Source organism: Pan paniscus, chromosome 8 (genome assembly GCF_029289425.2).
Source record: "Pan paniscus chromosome 8, NHGRI_mPanPan1-v2.0_pri, whole genome shotgun sequence".
NCBI classification, from domain to species: domain Eukaryota; kingdom Metazoa; phylum Chordata; class Mammalia; order Primates; family Hominidae; genus Pan; species Pan paniscus.
The window spans coordinates 113,132,481-113,152,041 of NC_073257.2; the positions used below are offsets into that span (position 1 = coordinate 113,132,481).

Sequence of the window (19,561 nt, forward strand, 5' to 3'; positions counted from 1 at the left end):
CAGTGGGGGTCATGGAAGGTCTCTGAGCTGGAGAGGGATGTGATCAGGCACATGCTTTAGTTCAGATAACCATATGCCCAAGGTAGTTCCAATTTATGCCTGCTGTTCCTCTGACATTGTTTTTTCATTTTAAATTATTATTATTTTACAGATCCTCCTTTCACTCCTCCTGGTTTGAATACTAAAGTATATGGTCACCCTAGCTTTAGGGACTATGGGCTGTTGCTATGGTAGGAATAGCATGAGTGGGACATAGCATGAGTGGGACAAGATTGGAAGCAGGAGGGTCATGGATGAGGGTATTGCCACAGTTCAGGTAAGGAAGGGCAGAACCAGAGCAGGCAGAGAGGACAGAACACAAAGGGGTGTGGGCAAGAGCTGAGGCTAGTGGAAAGTTGGCCAGACCTGGTGGGTGAATGGACTTGGGAAATAAGGAAGAAGAAGGGCGAAGTCCAATGACTCCTAGGTGTTAAACTTGATTGTTCTTTGTTCGTTTGTTTGTGTGTTTGTTTGTGTGTTTGTTTGTTTGTTTAAATACAGACAGGGTCTCACTGTGTTGCCCAGGCTGATCTCAACTCCTGGGCTCAAGCAATCCTCCTCCCTCAGCCTCCCAAAGTGCTGGGATGACAGGCATGAGCCACCATGGCTGGCCAGGCTTGATTGTTTGAAAGAAGGTGGAAGTCTGGAGGCAGGGCTTGTTAGGGTTAGGGGATAGAGATCATGATTATGTTTACGATGAGTCTGAGGTGCTCCAGGGACGTTCACTCACACATGCCCAACAGGAAGTTGGACATTCCAGAGTGGAAGTCAGAAGCTGTCAGTTAGAGATTCTTCCAAGCAGATAGCTCGTTGAAACCAGGGAAGTGATGAGCTTGCTAGAGAGAGGGAATGGTAGTTCAAGACTGGAAACAGAATCCTGGGAGATCCCTATATTTAGGAAGTTGGAGGAAGGAAAGAAGTCAGAGGAGACTAAAAAGGAGTGGTTGGGAAGTAGGGAGGAAATGAAGGGGAGTGAGTGGCTTGGAGATCATGGCAGTTTTGGGTTTTTTGTGTTTTTGTTTTTGTTTTTGAGACACAGTTTTGCTCTGTTGCCCAGGCTGGAGTGCAGTGGTGCGATCTTGGCTCACTGCAACCTCCGCCTCCCAGGTTCAAGCAATTCTTCTGCCTCGGCCTCCTGAGTAGCTGGGATTACAGGTGCACACCACCATATCTGGCTAATTTTTGTATTATTAGTAGAGACGGGGTTTCACCATGTTGGCCAGGCTGGTCTCAAACTCCTGACTTCAAGTGATCTGCCCACCTCAATCTCCCAAATAGAAGATTTTTAGGAGGAAATTAGTATCAAATTGTGCAGATCAATCAGTGAGGAAGACAGAGTAAAAGGCCAGTGGGTGGTTATTTGGAGGTCGCAGACGACTGTAAGAGACTACAGTGTGGTGGGGATATTGAATGAAGAGTTGAATGGCAAAGAACTAGAGGTGATTACGGCGATTACTCATTCAAAAAGTCCAGGAGAGGCCGGGTGTGGTGGCTCATGCCTGTAGTCCCAGCACTTTGGGAGGCCAAGGCGGAAGGATCACTTGAGTTCAGGAGTTGGAGACCAGCCTGGGCAACATGGTGAAACCCCGTCTCTACCAAAAATACAAAAAATTAGCCAGGCATGGTGGCATGTGCCTGTAGTCCCAGCTACTTGGGAGGCTGAGGCAAAAGAATCACTTGAGCCTGGGAGGTGGAGGCTGCAGTGAGCCTAGATGGCACCACTGCACTCCAGCCTGGGCGACAGAGAGAGACCCTGCCTGAAAAAGTTAAAATTGAAATTAAAAAATAAATAAATAAAAACAAAAAGTCCAGGAGAAAGGAGGGAGGGAGAACCAAGAGTGACAAGGTATAGGAGAAGATGCTTGATGGAGAAAGTTCTGGAAAGGCACCCAAGATGTTGAGTCTTTGGTAAGAAGAAGGAACTCTTCCTCCTCAGAGACAGGAGAGAAGAAAGGATAAGTGATGATCCAGGGAGATTCTGAGGTGGACTGGCAGGTTTGGGGACAAGTAGAGTGGGGCACATTGTTTGAAGAATGGGCTCCATATTTTTGGTCAAGTAAGAGGGACAGTCCTCTAAGAGAGGAGAGCAGGGAGTTGAAAGCTCATGGAGGAAGCCTGTAGTGGTTGTGGAATTGTAACAGGGAGTCACTTACAGATGCAGAGAAAGTGTTTTCCACATGGTGACAAGGAATTAGTTGAGGCAGCATGAATGAGTCAGTTTTTTCACCTGCTCTAGAGTGCCCAGGAATGAGCCAGAAAAGTAAATGATGGTGTTGCTTAGGGCTGGAGCAGGGTGGGCAGGATGGAAGCAAGCACAGGGTTGAAGTGGCTGATACAGAACCAGGGTAAGAAGGGAGAAAGTAAAGCCAGAATGGGGGTGAGGGACTGGGAGAAAGCAGACAGTTTCAGGGACTACAGAGCAAGTCAACAGGAATGAATGAGGTGAGAAGATAAGGGATTGGGCTCAAATAAGAGAAGTTCAGATCCTGAAATTCTGGAGTTTCCAAGGAGTGAAGGGAGTGAGGGTCATGCCAATTAGTGGCTGGACAGGAAGTGAAAGATCCTGTCCAGAATGGCTCAAGACCTTCAGGTCTTCAGTAACCCCATGCTGTGGGGCAAAGGAGGCTGGCTGGGGTGGCTGGGCATGAAGCCAATCTCAGCATCCCCAGTGACATTCGGGTTTGATTTCTTTTGTATTCATGCAAGTGGTATATGTCCCTTTATTAAACACAAAGAACATTCAAATAATTAAAATAATGGCCCGTAATCCTACTCCTCAGAAATTACCCATGGTAATATGTTGTTGAATACTCTCCCAGATCTTGATACAGGTATCCTTTCTAATCAAGGCACTGGCAGATTTGGTGTTGTGTGAGGGCCCTTTGTCTTTCTTTCTTTCTTTGTTTCTTTCTTTCTTTTATTTATTAATTTTTTTGAGACAGTGTCGCTCTATTGCCCAGGCTGGAGTGCAGTGGCACAATCTCAGCTCACTGCAACCTCTGCCTCCTGGGTTCAAGTGATTCTCGTGCCTCAGCCTCTTGAGTAGCTGGGATTACAGGTGCCTGCCACCATGCCCGGCTAATTTTTGTATTTTTAGTAGAGACGGGGTTTCACCATGTTGGCCAGGCTGGTCTCAAACTCCTGACCTCAAGTGATCTGCCCACCTCGGCCTCCCAAAGTGCTGGGGTTACAGGCATGAGCCACTGTGCCTGGGAGGGGCCTTTTCTCAGAGATGGAGGCTTCTAGCTGTGTCTTCACATGGAGGAAGGGCTATACATGCTTTTTTAAAAACCAAAATGAGGATTACATTATATAGACATAATGGTTTTAAAAATAAACCATTTTGGAATTTTGGTAATTTTGGAATAATTTTAGATATACAGAAAACTTGCAAAGCTAGTACAGGGTTTCCATACATCCCTTATACACTTTCCCCTAATGTTAACATCTTACATTACCAAGCTATATTTATCAGAGTTAAGAAATCAGCATTGGTATGTTATTATTGACTGAACTTCAGATTTTATTTGGCTTTCGGTAGTTTTCTCACTAATGTCCTTTTCTTATTCCAGGATCCAATCCAGGCTACCACATTGCATTTAGTATACATACTGTTTTGCAACCTGCTTGTTTTACTCAACGTTACATTGTGAATGTCTTTCAATGATGCTAAACATTCTTCCACGCCATCATTTTAATGGCTACATGGTATTCTGTTGATGGTTGTACCATTGCCAATCCCTACTGTGGGATGTTTAGGTTGTTTCCAATTTTTCACTCTTATAAACAAGGCAGGAATGAGCCCCTTGAAGTTAAATCGTCTGGACTATTCCTGTTTATTTCCTTACAATACAGTCCTAGACATTGCTAGGGATAAGGGGGTATACTTTTTGGAGGCTGGGGATACTTCTTACCCAACTTCCCTCCTGAAAGGTTGTGTTAATTTACCCTCATATTGGCATCAATCATGCTTTTTGTTGGTTTTGTTTATGACAAGGAGGGATGTGGGTGCAGACCAACTCTTAAGAGTGGCTGTCTCTCAATGCCAGGCTTCTCAATACCACATCCTATCTCTCTAACCTCAACTCTTCTCTAAGCCACGGAGTCTGTATTGGCCCGGACTGCAGTTAGCAGCTGGGGTAGGGGTTGGGTGTGGCCAGGCTATGGCCCCTGGGCTCTGGGGACATCTCCTAAGCTGGGAGCTGGGAAGGGGGACTGGGCGGCTGCCTGGGCTTTGGTCTTTTTCCTGGAGCTGAGCTGGCCGGACGGAAGGGTTGGGTTGGGCAGAGGCTGTAAGGAGAGGGGGAGCTCTCCTCTCCCCTCATGAAAGCTGAAAGGCAGGAGGGCAGCTCCCTGAGCCAGCCGGGGGACAGCAGACGGATTGGGAGGAACGTAACCTCCCCGAGATGCATGCTCCAGTTCAAGCAGGAGGCATTAAGGATGAAATATCTCCCGAGCAACAATTCATCTCTAACTGGGAGGAGAGGGACTCGCTGACATTTAGCTGTGATCAGGGGCTGCACATGCCTGTCTCCAGAAGCCTAACAGGAGCGTGACCGTCTGCGTGTACGAGAGACTGTGTGTGCGCATGTGTGTGTGTGTAACAGAGTGTGAGGAACTGTGTGTGGCTGTAATGAAGCAAAGGGTATACGGGTGATGTGGTGTGTAAGGAACCGCATGTGTGATAGGATATGAAGGCTTATGTGTGACTTTCGTGAGGCTGTGTATGCATGTGACAGTATGTGTGTGAGGATCTTCGTGTGATTGTGAGCATCCTCAAGTGTGTGTGAAAGCTATGTCTGTAATAGGGTGTTGGAGCCTGTGTGTGATGTCGAGCAGTGTGGATGATTGTGCGAGCGTATGATAGGGTGTTCTGCAATACTCTGTCTGAAAGCAAGATTGATCCTGAAATTGGGCTTGAGACCTTATGAGATTGGGCATGCGGGATAGTAGATGTGAAACTGACCCCCAGACTAAGCTAGCCACCGCCACCTCAGGACACCGCCAGCGCAGGAGATGGCTTTGAGAGAGTTAAAAAGAGGCACCCCTTCTGTCACAAAGACACAGACACTGGTCATGCTCTCCTGGAGCCCTCTTGTGTGGTGCAGCCTGCGTAACTCTAAGTGAAGACCCTGTGTGGACCCCCTGCTCTCTTAGAGTCCAGTGAAATTTTCTCCACCATGACCCTTATTATGATTTGACTGTCTTTAACAATTCTGTGTAAATATTCATTTAATATATATATCTCTCTCCTGCTAGGCTGTAAGCTCCATGGAGGCTGGGACCACTGGTCTAGGTCTGTCTCGTTCATTGTTGTCACACCGGCTCCTAGCCCGGTGCCTGGGGCAGAGCGGTTGCTCCATGAATATTTGTTGGATGACTGAATGGATAAGACAGGGTGCACACATACAAGTGTGAGTGCACAGGCATATAGAAGTGTGGACCTGAGCCAGGGCGTCCGTGTGCATTCGCTGGATGTGTGTGCCTGTGAGTGAGTGTCATTGTCATTCCCAGAAGACCTCCCTCTCCTGTTTCCCTTTTTTTTTTTTTTTCTGAGACAGTCTCACTCTGTTGCCCAGGCTGGGATGCAGTGGCACAATCATGGCTCACTGCCCACTGGGTTCAAGTGATCCTCCCTCCTCCCACCTCAGCCCCGGAATAGCTGGGAACACAGGCGCATGCCACCATGCCAGGCTAGTTTTTTTCTTTTTTTTTTTTTTTTTTTTTTTTGATGGTGTCTTGCTCTGTAGCCCAGGCTGGAGTACAGTGGAGCTATCTCAGCTCACTGCAACCTCCGCCACCTGGGTTCAAGTGATTCTGCAGCCTCAGCCTCCCGAGTAGCTGAGATTACAGGCACACGCCACCATGCCCGGCTAATTTGTGTATTTTTAGTAGAGACAGGGTTTCCCTCCCGAGTAGCTGAGATTACAGGCACATGCCACAATGACCAGCTAATCTCTGTATTTTTAGTAGAGACAGGGTTTCGCCATGTTGGCCAGGCTGGTCTTGAACTCCTGACCTCAGGTGATCCGCCTGCCTCAGCCTCTCAAATTGCTGGGATTACAAGTGTGAGCCGCCATGGCTGGCCTTTTTTCTTTTTTGTAGAGACATCGTCTCACTATGTTGCCCACACTGGTCTCTAACTCCTGGACACAAGTGATCCTCCCACCTTGGGCTCCCAAAGTGCTGGGATTACAGACATGAATCACTGTGCCCAGCTCCTCTCCTATTTGCTAAGCCCTCAGCCCCAGATAGGCTACAGACAGACATGGCCTGGAGACAGGAGGACATTTGAGAAGGAGACCAGCTCCCTCTTTGCACTGTGTTTGGGCAAGAGTGGCAGGAGCAGTGAGATTGGGTTTACTGGCTGGAGAAACAGCAAGGGGTCAAATCCTTCCCCACTCCACCCTAGATGTTCTCCTGACTCATTGTCCAGGCCTGTTTGAGGTCCTGAGAAGAGTTCTGGGAATTGGGAGGAGCAGATGAAGACAGCTTCATCTGCTCCTGCTGCTTTAACAAAATAACTTAAACTGGGTAATTTAGAAACAAGGGAATTTTTTTGTTTTGTTCTTGTTGTTGCTGTTGTTGTTGTTGTTGTTTTTTAAGACACGGTCTTGCTCTGTCACCCAGGCTAGAGTGCAGTGGTGCAATCTCAGCTCACCTGCAACCTCTGCCTCCCAGGCCCAAGCCATCCTCCCACCTCAGCCTCCTAAGTAGCTGGGACTACAGGTATATGCCAGCATGCCTGGCTCATTTTTGTATTTTTTTTTAAGAGACGGGGTTTCTCTGAGATACAGGCTGCCCAGGCTGATCTCAAACTCCTGGGCTTAAGCTATCTGTACAACCTCTGACTTCTAAAGTGCTGGGATTATAGGTATGAGCCACCACATCCAGCCTGGAAATTTATTTCTTACAGTTCTGGAGTCTGGGAAGTCTAAGATCAAGGCGCCAAGAGATTCAGTGTCTGGTAAGGTCTTGCTTCAAAGATGATGTCTTCTTCTTTTTTGTTTTTGTTTTTGTGTTGAGACGGAGTCTCACTCTGTAACCCAGGCTGGAGTGCAGTAGCAAGATCTCGGCTCACTGCAACCTCCACCTCCCAGGTTCAAGCGATTCATGTGTCTCAGCCTCCCAAGCAGCTGAGACTACAGGCACGCACCACCACACCCAGCTGATTTTTGTATTTTTAGTAGAGACAGGGTTTCACCATTTTGGCCAGGCTGGTCTTGAATTCCTGACCTCAAGTGATCTGCCCACCTCCGCCTCCCAAAATGCTGGGATTACAGGCATGAGCCAGCGCGCCCAGCCTGATGTCTCCTTGCTACATCCTTATGTGGGGGGAAGGGCTAGGGAGCTCCCTTCAGCCTCTTTTCTAAGGACAGTAATCCCACTCATGAAGGCAGAGCCCTCGAGTCTTAATCACCTCCCAAAGGCCACACCTCTTATTACCACCACAGTGGAGATTAGGGTTCCACATGAATTTGGAAGGGACACACTTGGATAGTAGCTGGGCCACAGGCACCTGCGATTAGACAGGCCTTGGCAGCATTTCTCAGGAGAGAACCCGGTCCATGTTCTTCAGGCCTCTGTCCCAGGGCCAGCCCTTTTTTTTGCTCCACACTGGGGTTCACGCCACCAATCCGGCTTCTTTTTTTTTTTTTTTTTTGAGACAGGGTCTGACTCTGTCGCCCAGGCTTGAGTGTAGTGGCGCAATCTCAGCTCACTGCAGCCTCTGCCTCTCGGGTTCAAGCAATTCTCCAGCCTTACCCTCCCAAGTAGCTGGCCTGCACCACCATGCTAGGCTAATTTTTGCTTTTTTTTTTTTTCTTTTTTTGAGACAGAGTCTCACTCTGTTGCCCAGGCTGGAGTGCAATGGCAAGATCTCGGCTCACTGCAACCTCTACCTCCCGGGTTCAAGCGATTCTCCTGCCTCAGCCTCCTGAGTAGCTGGGATTACAGGCGTGCACCACCACCCCCCCAGCTAATTTTTGTATTTTTAGTAGAGACGGGGTTTCACTATGTTGGCCAGGCTGGTCTTGAACCCCTGGCCTCAAGTTATCCACCCGCCTCGGCCTCCCAAAGTGTTGGGATTATAGGCATGAGCCACCACGCCTGGCCCCTGCTTGTATATTTATGTGATTTACGTGGGTAGACATAGCAGTTTTTGTCACTAATGCCACACCAGCCCTACCCCTAGGCATGGCCTAGTCCCTAAGAAGGAGGGCCCCGTGGCCCTGCATTTTGAGAGAGGTGTACACGGGGGGACATAGAGATGAAAAGGGTTGGTTTGGGGTGGGGGAACATTTGGCAGGGAGGTTTGCAGAAGCAGAGAGAAATGACCTAAGAAGCATGAAGGGGACAGGAAAGTGAGAATGTTGGGGGCTGAACAGGTTTGGGGCAGAGCAGGAGGCAAATGGCTCAGCACAGAGGCCTGACGATGCCCTCGGTGGGCGGATGGGAGGAGGCTAGAGTTCACCAGAGCCCCAGGTGGCCATCAACACAGCTAGACCCACTCCTAACTCCTAAAATCTGGGGTGGTTCCTGAGGCTCACTCGTGCTGGTGCTCTAGGAACAGAGGCGGGAACCTGCTCAGCTAGGGAAATGAGCTCAGAGGGTTTACTGGAGTGATGCTCTGTCCCAGTGTGGCCAGACAGACCACAGGGCAGTTGACAGAAGAGACTCAAGATGGTAGTTGTCCCTGTGTGAACTGTTTCCCCCCTAAATGACAGAGGAGGGCGAAGTGCTCTTCCAGGCCCCCTGTTCAGACTGTGCTAATGGGACTCTGGTTATTGGGGCAAAATCCGAGGGCTGCACTCACCCGGCCGCTGTGCTGACCCAGTGGCGGCACTCAACCGGTGGCTGCACTGGCCTCTACTTTCCCAGCAAACGCTTGGGCAGACACAGTGTCCTGGGGGTGCCTGTCAGACCCTAGAGGCCCCTTCCCCACCCACAGGGGCTCTAAACTTTCACCCTCCCTTCCTGCCCCTACCCCCATCCTTTCAGAGTCTGAAAAGGCAGACAGCTTGCTGTTTGCTCTGGAATCTGACCTTCTGAGCAGGCAGTACCCTGCCTCTGGCCTCTGCCCTCTCTCCTAGGGCCCTCAGTGCTGCTTCCCTGGGGGTTCCCAGCCTGTGCAGAGACCAACCCCTCCGAGGCAGAAGATATTTGCTCTGCTCCTAGCTTTGGGAAACCACACGTTTCATCTCCCAGAAGGGGGATCAAGACAGGGCCCTAGGCTCCTAGGGGATGGGGGAGGGGCGGGCCTGCTCTCTTCTGTCACCATCCCCCCCCAATTTTCAAAGCAGTTTGGCTCCATATATGACTGGAACCAATTGCAGGCAATGTCCCTGTCAGGGCATAGCTGTGCTCATCCATTACCTGCTGGAATCTCGCCCACTGCCCTCTCAGGGGGACCAGCTCAGGAATTCAGTTGACCCTTGACAAGTTGGAAAGGCCAAGGGTATCTTTTCCTTCCTCTCTTCTCAGTAATGACTTGATCAGACTGCAGGCTCCTTAAGGATAAGAGTCGAGTCTTATTCATCTTTGGGTCACCAAGCTCCAGTGCTCAGCACACAGTAGTCACTAAATTAAAAATGGAACAAATGAATGAAAGGAAGAGGGGGAAAGGGAGGACTGTATCCCTTTTCTCTGGTGATGGAAGTGGGGAGAGGTTGTGCTTATTAACTGGTATGTCTATGGCCATTATGTCTTCTGGTGGTGGCAAGGGGAAGCTACTAGTTTCCCTCCCACCTGGCCACCTCCCAGGGTCACTCCATCATCCGTTTGCCCAGCATTGCAGGTGAGGTAGGGGGTAACTACTGAGCATTTGGGCTGTCCTCAAAGTGTAAGCAGGCTTGTGCACATGCCAGGGAGCCTCCAATCCGATTTTTTCTGTAGATAGTCTCTGCCTTGGGCAGAGCCTTGTGCCAGGCATTGAGAAGGAATCTGGTCTCAAAACATCAAACAAGAATCCAGTTCCCTTCTTCCTACTTCACCCCTCCATGCCATAGCACTCTGGTAAAATTTATTCAGATCTGGGGATTGGAGAGCAATTCCTTTTGGATTACATGATCAGGTCAAGAGATGCGCTTTGGGATCTGAACTCAATCCAGATGCATATACTGGGTCCTTTCTCTCCCCATGCAGGGACTCAAACCATGTGTAACTGGAGGAGTTGACTGCTTGCAGAAAACATAGGTGCCTATGCATCCCTGAGAGGACAAGAGAGTGACTGGAGGGGCTTTGGCCAGAGTCCAGGGGTGGGGAGAGGTGACAGTTCCTGCTGCCTCTAACATGGTCACTACCATCGCTACCCCTGGAGGAGGTCCCTCTCCCCAAATGCTTCAGAGCCCAAGATCTCACTGTCCGTGGAAGAGATGTGGGATATCCAGGTCTCTCTCTATAGCACACCTTCCACAAAAGAGCAACGTATCTCCATTCTTTCTGGGGATAACCTTTCTGGAAAATACATGAGCCAGAACAAGACCATTGTGAGCTCCACTGGACAAGCCAGCAGGGGAGCAGAGCTTATCTCCTGCCCCTAACCTCTTCTCCTTCCTGTGGCACTTTCCATGCATCAGGATTTTTTTTTCCTTTACTCTCTTTCTCTCTTTTTTTTTTTTTTTTAATTTGAGATGGAGTCTCATTCTGTTGCCCAGGCTGGAGTACAGTAGCATGATCTCGACTCACCACAACTTCCGCCTCTCAGGTTCAAGCGATTCTCTTGCCTCAGCCTCCCGAGTAGCTGGGACTACAGGCACGTGCCACCATGCCTGGCTAACTTTTGTATTTTTTGCAGAGACAGGGTTTCACTATGTTGGCCAGGCTGGTCTCGAACTCCCGACCTCGTGATCCGCCCACCTCGGCCTCCCAAAGTGCTGGGATTACAGGCATGAGCCACCGCACCTGGCCTTCTTTCTTTTTTATTATTCACCACTATACTAACAAGGACAGGTTTTCTATATTGGTAAGTCCTGCCAGGAAATACCCTTTCCTTGCTTCCTTTGGGCTTCAGGGACCAACCTGCCTTCAGGGATCAACTAGACAAACCCAGCCTGTTTGTGCTCAGCAAAAATCCAAGAAAAGCTGTTGGCAGGATATTAGTCCCCCTGAGAGGGCAAGGCACTGCTGAGCTCCCCAGGCCCAGCCAGGCAGGCATCTATAACTGACGGCAGAATGCCTACAGCTAAGTGGCCACAAGTTAGTTATCAACTAAGGGCCCCAAAGCCAGAGCATCCAAGCAGGCAGAAAGACAGTGCAGATTTCAATGGACTGTGGTCAGGATAGGCAAGGAGTCCAGAATCTAAAAGGTTAAACAGCAATGCAAACTTGAGCCTGAGGCAAGAATGATTGAGTGAGGGGGCTGCCAGGGGACAAGCGGTTCAAGAGCTTATTTTGACCAGATGGAAATTTTGGGTATACTCTGAGACTTCTAGACAGGAAAAAGGGATCTGGGGGTGTCCTTACAATACTGAGCTGGTGGAGATGCTGCAGGGCCTAATTTCATTATTATGGTGATGGTGGAAGCTGTTGTTGTAGTGAGATTGATAGTGACAGAGATTGTAGTAATTATGGTAATAGCAGGAATGGGGTGATGAGTGGTCATAGTGTTGCCATGGTTAATGGTTGTTGCCAAGGGGATAAAAGGAGTAAGGATGATAACTATTGTTATGGGGAAGGACATGGTGATATTGAAGCTAGAGTAACAGAAACAATCATTTTAGGGGTGACGGCAGTATCAGTGAATGATAGTGACAATAATTATGGTCACAAGTGAAGAGGTGATTGTGATGGTTGTGGAGAAGTTGACTTGTTATCCAGATGAGGGAGTGATAAGGTGATAAATATTACATTGGTAAATATGGACTCTTCATGTGGTATCATTGTTCTTTCTTTAAGCCACATAATATATGAGATAAGCCTGATCCTTTAGAGGAGCTCAGGAGGCATATGTCATGGCCCTGGGTCTCCCTGAACATAACACCTCTGTGATCAGACCTGTACTGTTTTTCCTGGTCCACTCCATTCTGACTGAAGCCAAAGTGGAGATTGGAGGGTAACCCATACCCTAGCTTTTCCTTTTGTTTCTCCATCTTCCTAGGGGCCTACTTGCTTCCTAAGATAGTCCTTCTCCAGGGTCCAATATAGTAAACTAAGGCATAGTTGTTCCTCGTGGGCTGAAGCCAGAGCACTCTGGGTATGCCAAGCATCTGGCTGGAAAAGGAATAATGCTGCCAAAAGGCCCTTGCAGCAGTAGGAACAGTGGTTACTGTAACTATTATTCTTAACTCACGGCTGGTCCTCAATCTCTAATTGGTTTCAACCTCTGGCAATTCCCTTAATCTGCGCTGGCTACTAGCCAAATGTGGCTATTGCGCATTTGAAATGCAGCTAGTCCAATTCAGATGTGAGTGTAAGATATACATTGGATTTTGAAGACTTAGCATGAAAAAAAGAATGTAAACTCTTTATCTCTCTTTTTTCTTTCTGTTTGTTTTTGTGGTTTTTTTTTTGAGACAGGGTCTTCCTCTATCGCCCAGGCTGGGGCGCAGTGGTGCAATTGTAACTCATTGCAGCCTCAAACTCCTGGGCTCAAGTGATCCTCCCACCACAGCCTCCTGAGTAGCTGGGATAATAGGCACGTACCACCACGCCCAGCTAATTTTTAAAATTTTTGTAGAAACGGGGTCTTGCTATGTTGCCCAGGCTGGTTTCAAAATCCTGGGTTCAAGTGGTCCTCCCACCTTGGCCTCTCAAAGTGCTGAGATTACAGGTGTGAGCCATTGAGCCTGGACCTCTTTATCTCTTTAATATAAATTTTTATATTGTTCACATGCTGAAGTAATATTTTGAAAATATGGAGTTAAATGTAATATAAATTAATTTCACCTGTTTCTTTTTATTTTTTTTAAATGTGTCTACTAGAAGTTTTTTTTTTTTTTTTTTTTTTGAGACAAGTTCTTGCTCTGTCGCCCAGGCTGGAATGCAGTGGTGCTATCTACTAGATGATTTTAAATACATATGTGGTTCACATTATATCGGATGGTGCTGCCTTAGCTCATTTGCTTTTCATTTGCTCAGAGAAACAAAAGGAAAGAAATAAAGCAAATTCCAAAATTATAGTAAGTTAAGCACCTAATAAGTTTGTTTCTCTTTACCATAAAATCTAAGCAGAAGTGCTGCAGGGCAGATGTGGCAGCTCCATTCCAATGTCAGGGCTCCAGGGTCTCTCTTTACTATGCTTTCACCATTCTCAACACATGGCTTCCATCTTGAGGTCTAAGATGACTGCTCTAGTTTCTATAACCATTTACACTCAGTGAAAAGGGGAGAAAAGGGTGTCAACTCCTTCATATGGGCACAGTCCAGAAGCACACATTACTTCTGCTTGCATCTCATTGGCTGGAATCTGGTTACCCAACCACACCTAGCTGCAAGGGAGTCTGGGAAATGTAGTCCTAAACCAGGTGGCCATGCTCCAGCTAACACTTGGGGATTATTATTAAAAGAAGAAAGGGAGAATGGCTGCTGGGGGACAGGAGGGCTATTACCCAAGGCTCATACCTACTACAGGTCTGAGGAGTGGCTGCCATCACTGGCAGCAGGAGGATGGAGCAGATAATCTCCAAGAAAAAGCCTGTTCTGTTTAAAGAGATTTATTTATTTATTTATTTATTTATTTATTTATTTATTTACAAGACATAGTCTTGCTCTGTCGCCCAGATTGGAGTGTGGTGGTGCAAGCTCAGCTCACTGCAACCTCTGCCTCCTGGATTCAAACTATTCTCCCTGCCTTGGCCTCCCGAGTAACTGGGATTACAGGCACCTGCCTCCATGCCTGGCTAATTTTTGTATTTTTAGTAGAGATGGCCTGGGCTGGCACCATGGCTCACACCTGTAATCCCAGCAATTTGGGAGGCCAAGGCGGGTGGATCACCTGAGGTCAGGGGTTGAAGACCAGCCTGGGCAACATGGAGAAACCCTATCTCTACTAAAAATACAAAAATTAGTCGGGTGTGGTGGTGGCTTGAGCCCGTAGTCCCAGCTAGTGGGAGGCTAAAGCAGGAGAATCGCTTGAATCTGGGAGGCGGATGTGTCAGTGAGCCAAAATCAGACTGCTGCACTCCAGCCTGGGCAACAGAGTGAGACTCTCTCAAAAAAAGTAAATAAATAGGCCAGGTGCGGTGGCTCACACCTGTAATCCCAGCACTTTGGGAGGCCTAGGCAGGTGGATCACTTGAGGTCAGGAGTTGGAGACCAGCCTGGCCAACATAGTGAAACCCTGTCTCTGCTAAAAATACAAAAATTAGCTGGGCGTGGTGGTGCACATTTGTAATCACAGCTACTCGGGAGGCTGAGGCAGGAGAATCACTTGAACTGGGGTGGAGGAGGTTGCAGTGAGCCAAGATTGTGCCACTGCACTCCAGCCTGGGTGACAGAGCAAGACTCCATCTCAGAATAAATAAATAAATAAATAAATAGGCCAGGCACAGTGGCTCACACCTGTAATCCCAGCACTTTGGGAGGCTGAGGAGGGCAGATCACCTGAGGCCAGGCGTTCGAGACCAGCCTGGCCAACATGGTGAAACCCCATCTCTACTAAAAATACAAAAATTAGCCAAGCATGGAGGTGCGCACCTGTAATCCCAGCTACGTGTAAGGCTGAGGCAGGAGAATCACTTGAACTCGGGAGGCGGAGGTTGCAGTGACCCGACATCGTGCCATTGCACTCCAGCCTAGGCAACAGAGTGAAACTTCATCTCAAAAAAAAAATAATAATAAAATAAAATAAAAATAAATGAATAGTGAGCTGAGATCGCGCCACTGCACTCCAGCCTGGGCAACAGAGCGAGATTCCATCTCAAAAAATAAATAAATAAATAAATAAATAAATAAATAAAGACAGCCCAAGTCCCAGCATATTTTCAGATGTTCCTTGATCAGCATGATTTTAAGAGAGGGAAGAAAGGAGACAGTTTGACAAGAAAATGAAAGAGGGAGAATGAGGACGGTGCATAGCTGGGGACTATTGTTTGAGTTGTAAGCTCTCTTGCTGGGACAACGCCTGTGATTCCAGTACTTCGGACATTTATACTGAAGGTCTTCATAGGTCATGTGATATAGAAACAATGGCTCCAACCATTTGTTAAGTAGGTTCTGTTTATTAAACTCCTGCTTGCCTACCTTCTTCCTTCCACTTTTGACCTTCCCCACCTCTCTATCAGGTGCCCAGGACAGGCACAGAAGTGAACCCAGGAGACCTACAAGACCTGTACTTAAGAGAGTAGTGTGACTTGGGAGTCAGAAAACAGCCAAAGACAACTATCCACACAGCCACAGCGGGCAAAGGCTGGGACAGACACACTGGGCATAGCTCTGACTTTCTCTTTGACCCAGATCTCAACAAAAAAATACTCAAGTAAAGTTGATCTCCATGAAGACAGGACCTAGCTCTATCGTGTCCACCAATGTATTCCTGTTGCCTGGCACAGAACAAGCGTTTGGTAAGAGTTTGCTGAACAGATGAATGAAGAGGAGTGGGCTTTCTCTGAAGTCAGGTTCGAGGTTGAGCTGTGAGGAGAGATTATGTGGGTTTTGAGGTTGGGGCTCCACCACGCCCTCCCACCTACCCCTCCTTTTCCATGGCCCGCATCTGAACCTTCAATCCCATCCTCCCGGGCTCTTTCTCTCCATGACTGCTGGTCTCTCAAGCTCGGGATAGGCTGCTCTAGGGAAACTGGAGGTAGTGGGCAGAAAGGTGAGGCAAGTGTGGGCATTTCCTCGGAGGCCGGCCCTCCCTCCGAACCCACTGCCCTGGCAGACTCACCTTTGCTCTTGGACTGAGACAAGGCTTCCCTGACTGCCGCCTCCTCCACGCTGCTCCTTCTCTCTCAGCAAGGGTCAGATAAGGATACCGCAATCCGCCCTAGGAGAAAGCCTGGCCGATAGAGGGGCCCAAACCCCGGACGTCCCCCCTCCTCCCATATATCTTGGTGTCAAACACATTTTATTTCCTCACGTCTGGGGACCCTGGAGCTTCCCCTCCAGGATTACTTCCTCCTCCGGTTTGTTTTCCAGCTGGAGATTCTAGGAGCCCCACGGCAGGGGGCGGCTCCTCTGCTTGTGGCCCAAAGGCTTCAAAGGGCCCAGAGTGGAATGCCGCGGCCAGAGGCTGCTGGCCTGGGAGGAGGGGTGGAGGCATCGCAAGCCCAAGGTACGGGGGCTCTGGCTGGGTCCCCCACTCATTTTCAAGCTGCCCCCCCATTGGCTGAAGGGCTGTATCTATGGGCAGAAGGTGACTTCAAAGGTCAGCAATGGGGGACTCCCTACCACCCCCTCCCCCGGGGCTCAGAGGGGGCCAGGAAGTGCCCCCCCCCCATCATGATGGATTAGGTGCCTAAGAGCCATGGCGAGCTTAAGGACGGGAGACCTTCTCTTTTTTCATGGGGTTCAGATTTCACGATTTGTGGGGGGGGGTTAAATAATTAGTAATTTGTGATTAAGCCTTTTCATGGATATTTTGTTTCTTTGTTCTGTGATGTCGCCTGGAGCCATTTAAAAAATGACTTAATGACAAAGAAAAAATAATTGCTCTTTGTAACTAATGACTGTGTCAGAACTTGGAAATCACCAAAGCCTCGGAAAGTAGAAACCGAGTAGGGGGTGGGGGTTCCACTCTCCAAGGAATCAGATCAGCAGTCGTAAAGTGGCCCGGGATCTGCTTGCACCTGGATGGCCCCCTTCCCTTCCCTGGAGCCTGGAGCCAGCAGCCAGCTCCTGCAGGCTCAGCCTGGGGGCTTCAGGCCTAGGGTGCTTTAGGTACCTTTGCCCCTGGGCTGAGAGGAATGGTCAGAATGCCCTAGGCCAGCCTAGACTGCACCAGCTCAGCCTCACCTTGGAGTTGCTCCTTCCTTCATAAAATCCCCCTGTAAGGAGACTTCTCCCCCTCTGGTGGAGGAGCAAGGGGTAGTTCTGTCCTCACTTCTCCACTCCTGCAGCTTCCTATAGAGCTCCGGAGTTGCCCTGGGATTCTGGATTCTTCTGGGTCTTTACTTTTTTTTTTTTTTTTTTTTAGTACTTAATTGTCAAATAAAGATTGAGCATATTCACAGGGTACAATGTGAGGATATGATACACTCACCTGAATCTTTATGGCTCCTGTGTCCCTACCTAGACTGAGCTCTCCCTGGGGGACAGAAAAAATGCCCTCTCCCTCCTGATGCTTCAGCCCCTCCTCCCCTCATGTACGCTAACCTACCTTGGGCTGGGGCCCTGCAGAGCTCTGGGCCACTTGAGGCAGGGATCTGGCAGGGCCCAAGCCCCAAGGACTCAGGGCAGCCCACCGCCTCCTGTCACCCCCAGCCGCCTCCCGCAGCCTCTGGGGACTGGGCCGGGAGATGGGGAATTGCTCACACAGCAGATTCCACTCCTGTTCCCTTCCCAGGCCCTCGCTCCGATCTCTCCCAGGGGGAAATGCTGGGGGGAGAAAACCGTTAACTTGTGCCTTCTATTTGGTTTTCCTCTGGTTATTGTTTAAAATGCAGAGATTATGAGGTCAAACTCTCCCAGCCAATATTTTTCTAATGAAAAATGTAGTAAGGCACGACTGAGTAATCTAATCTATAAGTTAAGCGTTCCACACAGCAGCGATTTTCACCGACAGAACTTCAATAAATCTTGTTTTGAGAAAAATGATATGAGGCTGATGTTCTATTTTTGTCAATTTGAATGGACTCCCCTGCCCCCCCAGTCCCCAGAAACACTGCACTGCACCCAGCCAATCTCCTTCTTCCCTCCCCCAGAGCAGGCTGGATGAAAGTGGGGGACAAGAATGATAGGGTGGGAGGCCTGAGTTCTGACCCAGCTTGGCTCAGAGGGTCTGGGGCCACAGGCCTCTGCTTCAGCCCACCTGGTCTCTGGGGCTCTCCTCCTGGTGAGGGGCTTGGTAAAGGGATTGGGGGTCTTGAAGGAAAAGGCAGCCAGTGGTCTAGGAGAATGGTGTCGACTTTCCTAGCCGTGGGGTCAGGACTGCCCAGGCAAGCCTGTTTCCCCGAGCTGTCCCAAGACTGAGCAAAGAACAAACAGCAGGCCTCGAACCTTCCCTTGACCCCCAACAAGCCATTGATAGATCTGGCAAGAAAGGCCTCACCTCAGGAAGAACTGGTTAAATCCATCTTCAAAGCTGCTGTTCCCCTTCGCCTGACTCGAACGTGGGAGACAGGCCAGAATGTAGTAGTAAACTCACTCCTAACAAAGGATGTGTGTGTGTATATGTGTGTGTGTGCGCGCGTGCATGTAAGTGTGTACATGTGTGTGCATATGTGTGTGCATGTGTGTGTGCATGTATGTGTACCCATGTACACCCGTGTGCAGGGTTCTGGGAAGGAAGCAAGGCTCTCTCGATGAATGTGCAGACCTAAGGCTGTCATGGAGGGTGGCTGCCAAGATTAAAATCAAGAAAGAGATTTCTAGCCCAGGGAATATGTGGGAGGCCAGGAGAAAGAATATGGAGCTGTTTCAAGAAACTGGAGAAGCTGTAAGGGCAGCCAGAAAGGATTATGTCACCTCATCAGAGAGAAATCAATTAGGAGAGGCTTCACAACGAGAGCTCCTCCTCCCTCCTCCCAGCCACGATCCACCAAGGGGAACGGATTAAGACAGAGATGTCTGGAGATAGAAAGGTTTTTCTGGGTGGAGATTTCAGCAGCATTTAGATTTGGAAGAGCCAGAGACTGTCTCACTCTGAAATCTGCAGGTATGGAAACCACAGAGAGAGGTAACTTGACCTCTCAGTGTCCAGGAGAGCTGAGTATAGAGGCAGGAGGGCTGGGGTTGGGGTCTGAGGATCAGGGGATCCACGTTTTGACATTACCAACAGTCTGACTTCAGACCTCAGTTTCTCAGCTATAAAATAAGGAACATAAGACCAGTTCTACTTACCTGAGAGCAAGGTTAGCAGATCAAGTCAGAAGATACATGTGAACACGCGGTTTAAAATACTGCACAAGGCTGGGCACGGTGACTCACGCTTGTAATCCCAGCACTTTGGGAGGCTGAGGCTGGCAGATCACCTGAGGTCAGGAGTTCAAGATCAGCCTGGCCAATATGGCAAAACCCCTTCTCTACTGAAAATACAAAAATTAGCTGGGCATGGTGGCGGGCGCCTATAATCCCAGCTACTTGGGAGGCTGAGGCAGGAGAATCACTTGAACCCGGGAGGTGGAGGTTGGCAATGAGCTGAGATCATGCCACTGCACTCCAGCCTGGATGACAGAGTGAGACCCTGTCTCAAAAACTAATAATAATAAAATAAAGTACTGCACAAGATGAGCTATGGATAAAATTATTACTGAATTGGGTGAAGGAAGGAGCTCTGGGAACAACTCTCAAAGCCCCATTATTTCTCTGGGTCAGGTTAAACTGGACGACAAGGATGGGCGACTGTCACTGGCCTGCCTCTGGAGTCTGAGCTTAGAGATTCCTCATGGAATAAGAAAGGAATTTGCACATTTCTCTCAGCTGCCAG

General features: G+C 48.9%; 1 long non-coding RNA gene across 1 annotated transcript; it reads right to left on the reverse strand.

Moving 5' to 3' along the window:
- Positions 1-4,190: 4,190 nt before the first annotated feature.
- Positions 4,191-18,562, reverse strand: LOC130540560 (uncharacterized). Its single transcript, XR_008954556.1, has 3 exons — positions 18,185-18,562; positions 15,863-15,961; positions 4,191-9,618 (listed from the first exon to the last, which is right to left on the reverse strand). It is a non-coding gene; the product is annotated as an uncharacterized LOC130540560 (long non-coding RNA).
- Positions 18,563-19,561: the final 999 nt, after the last annotated feature.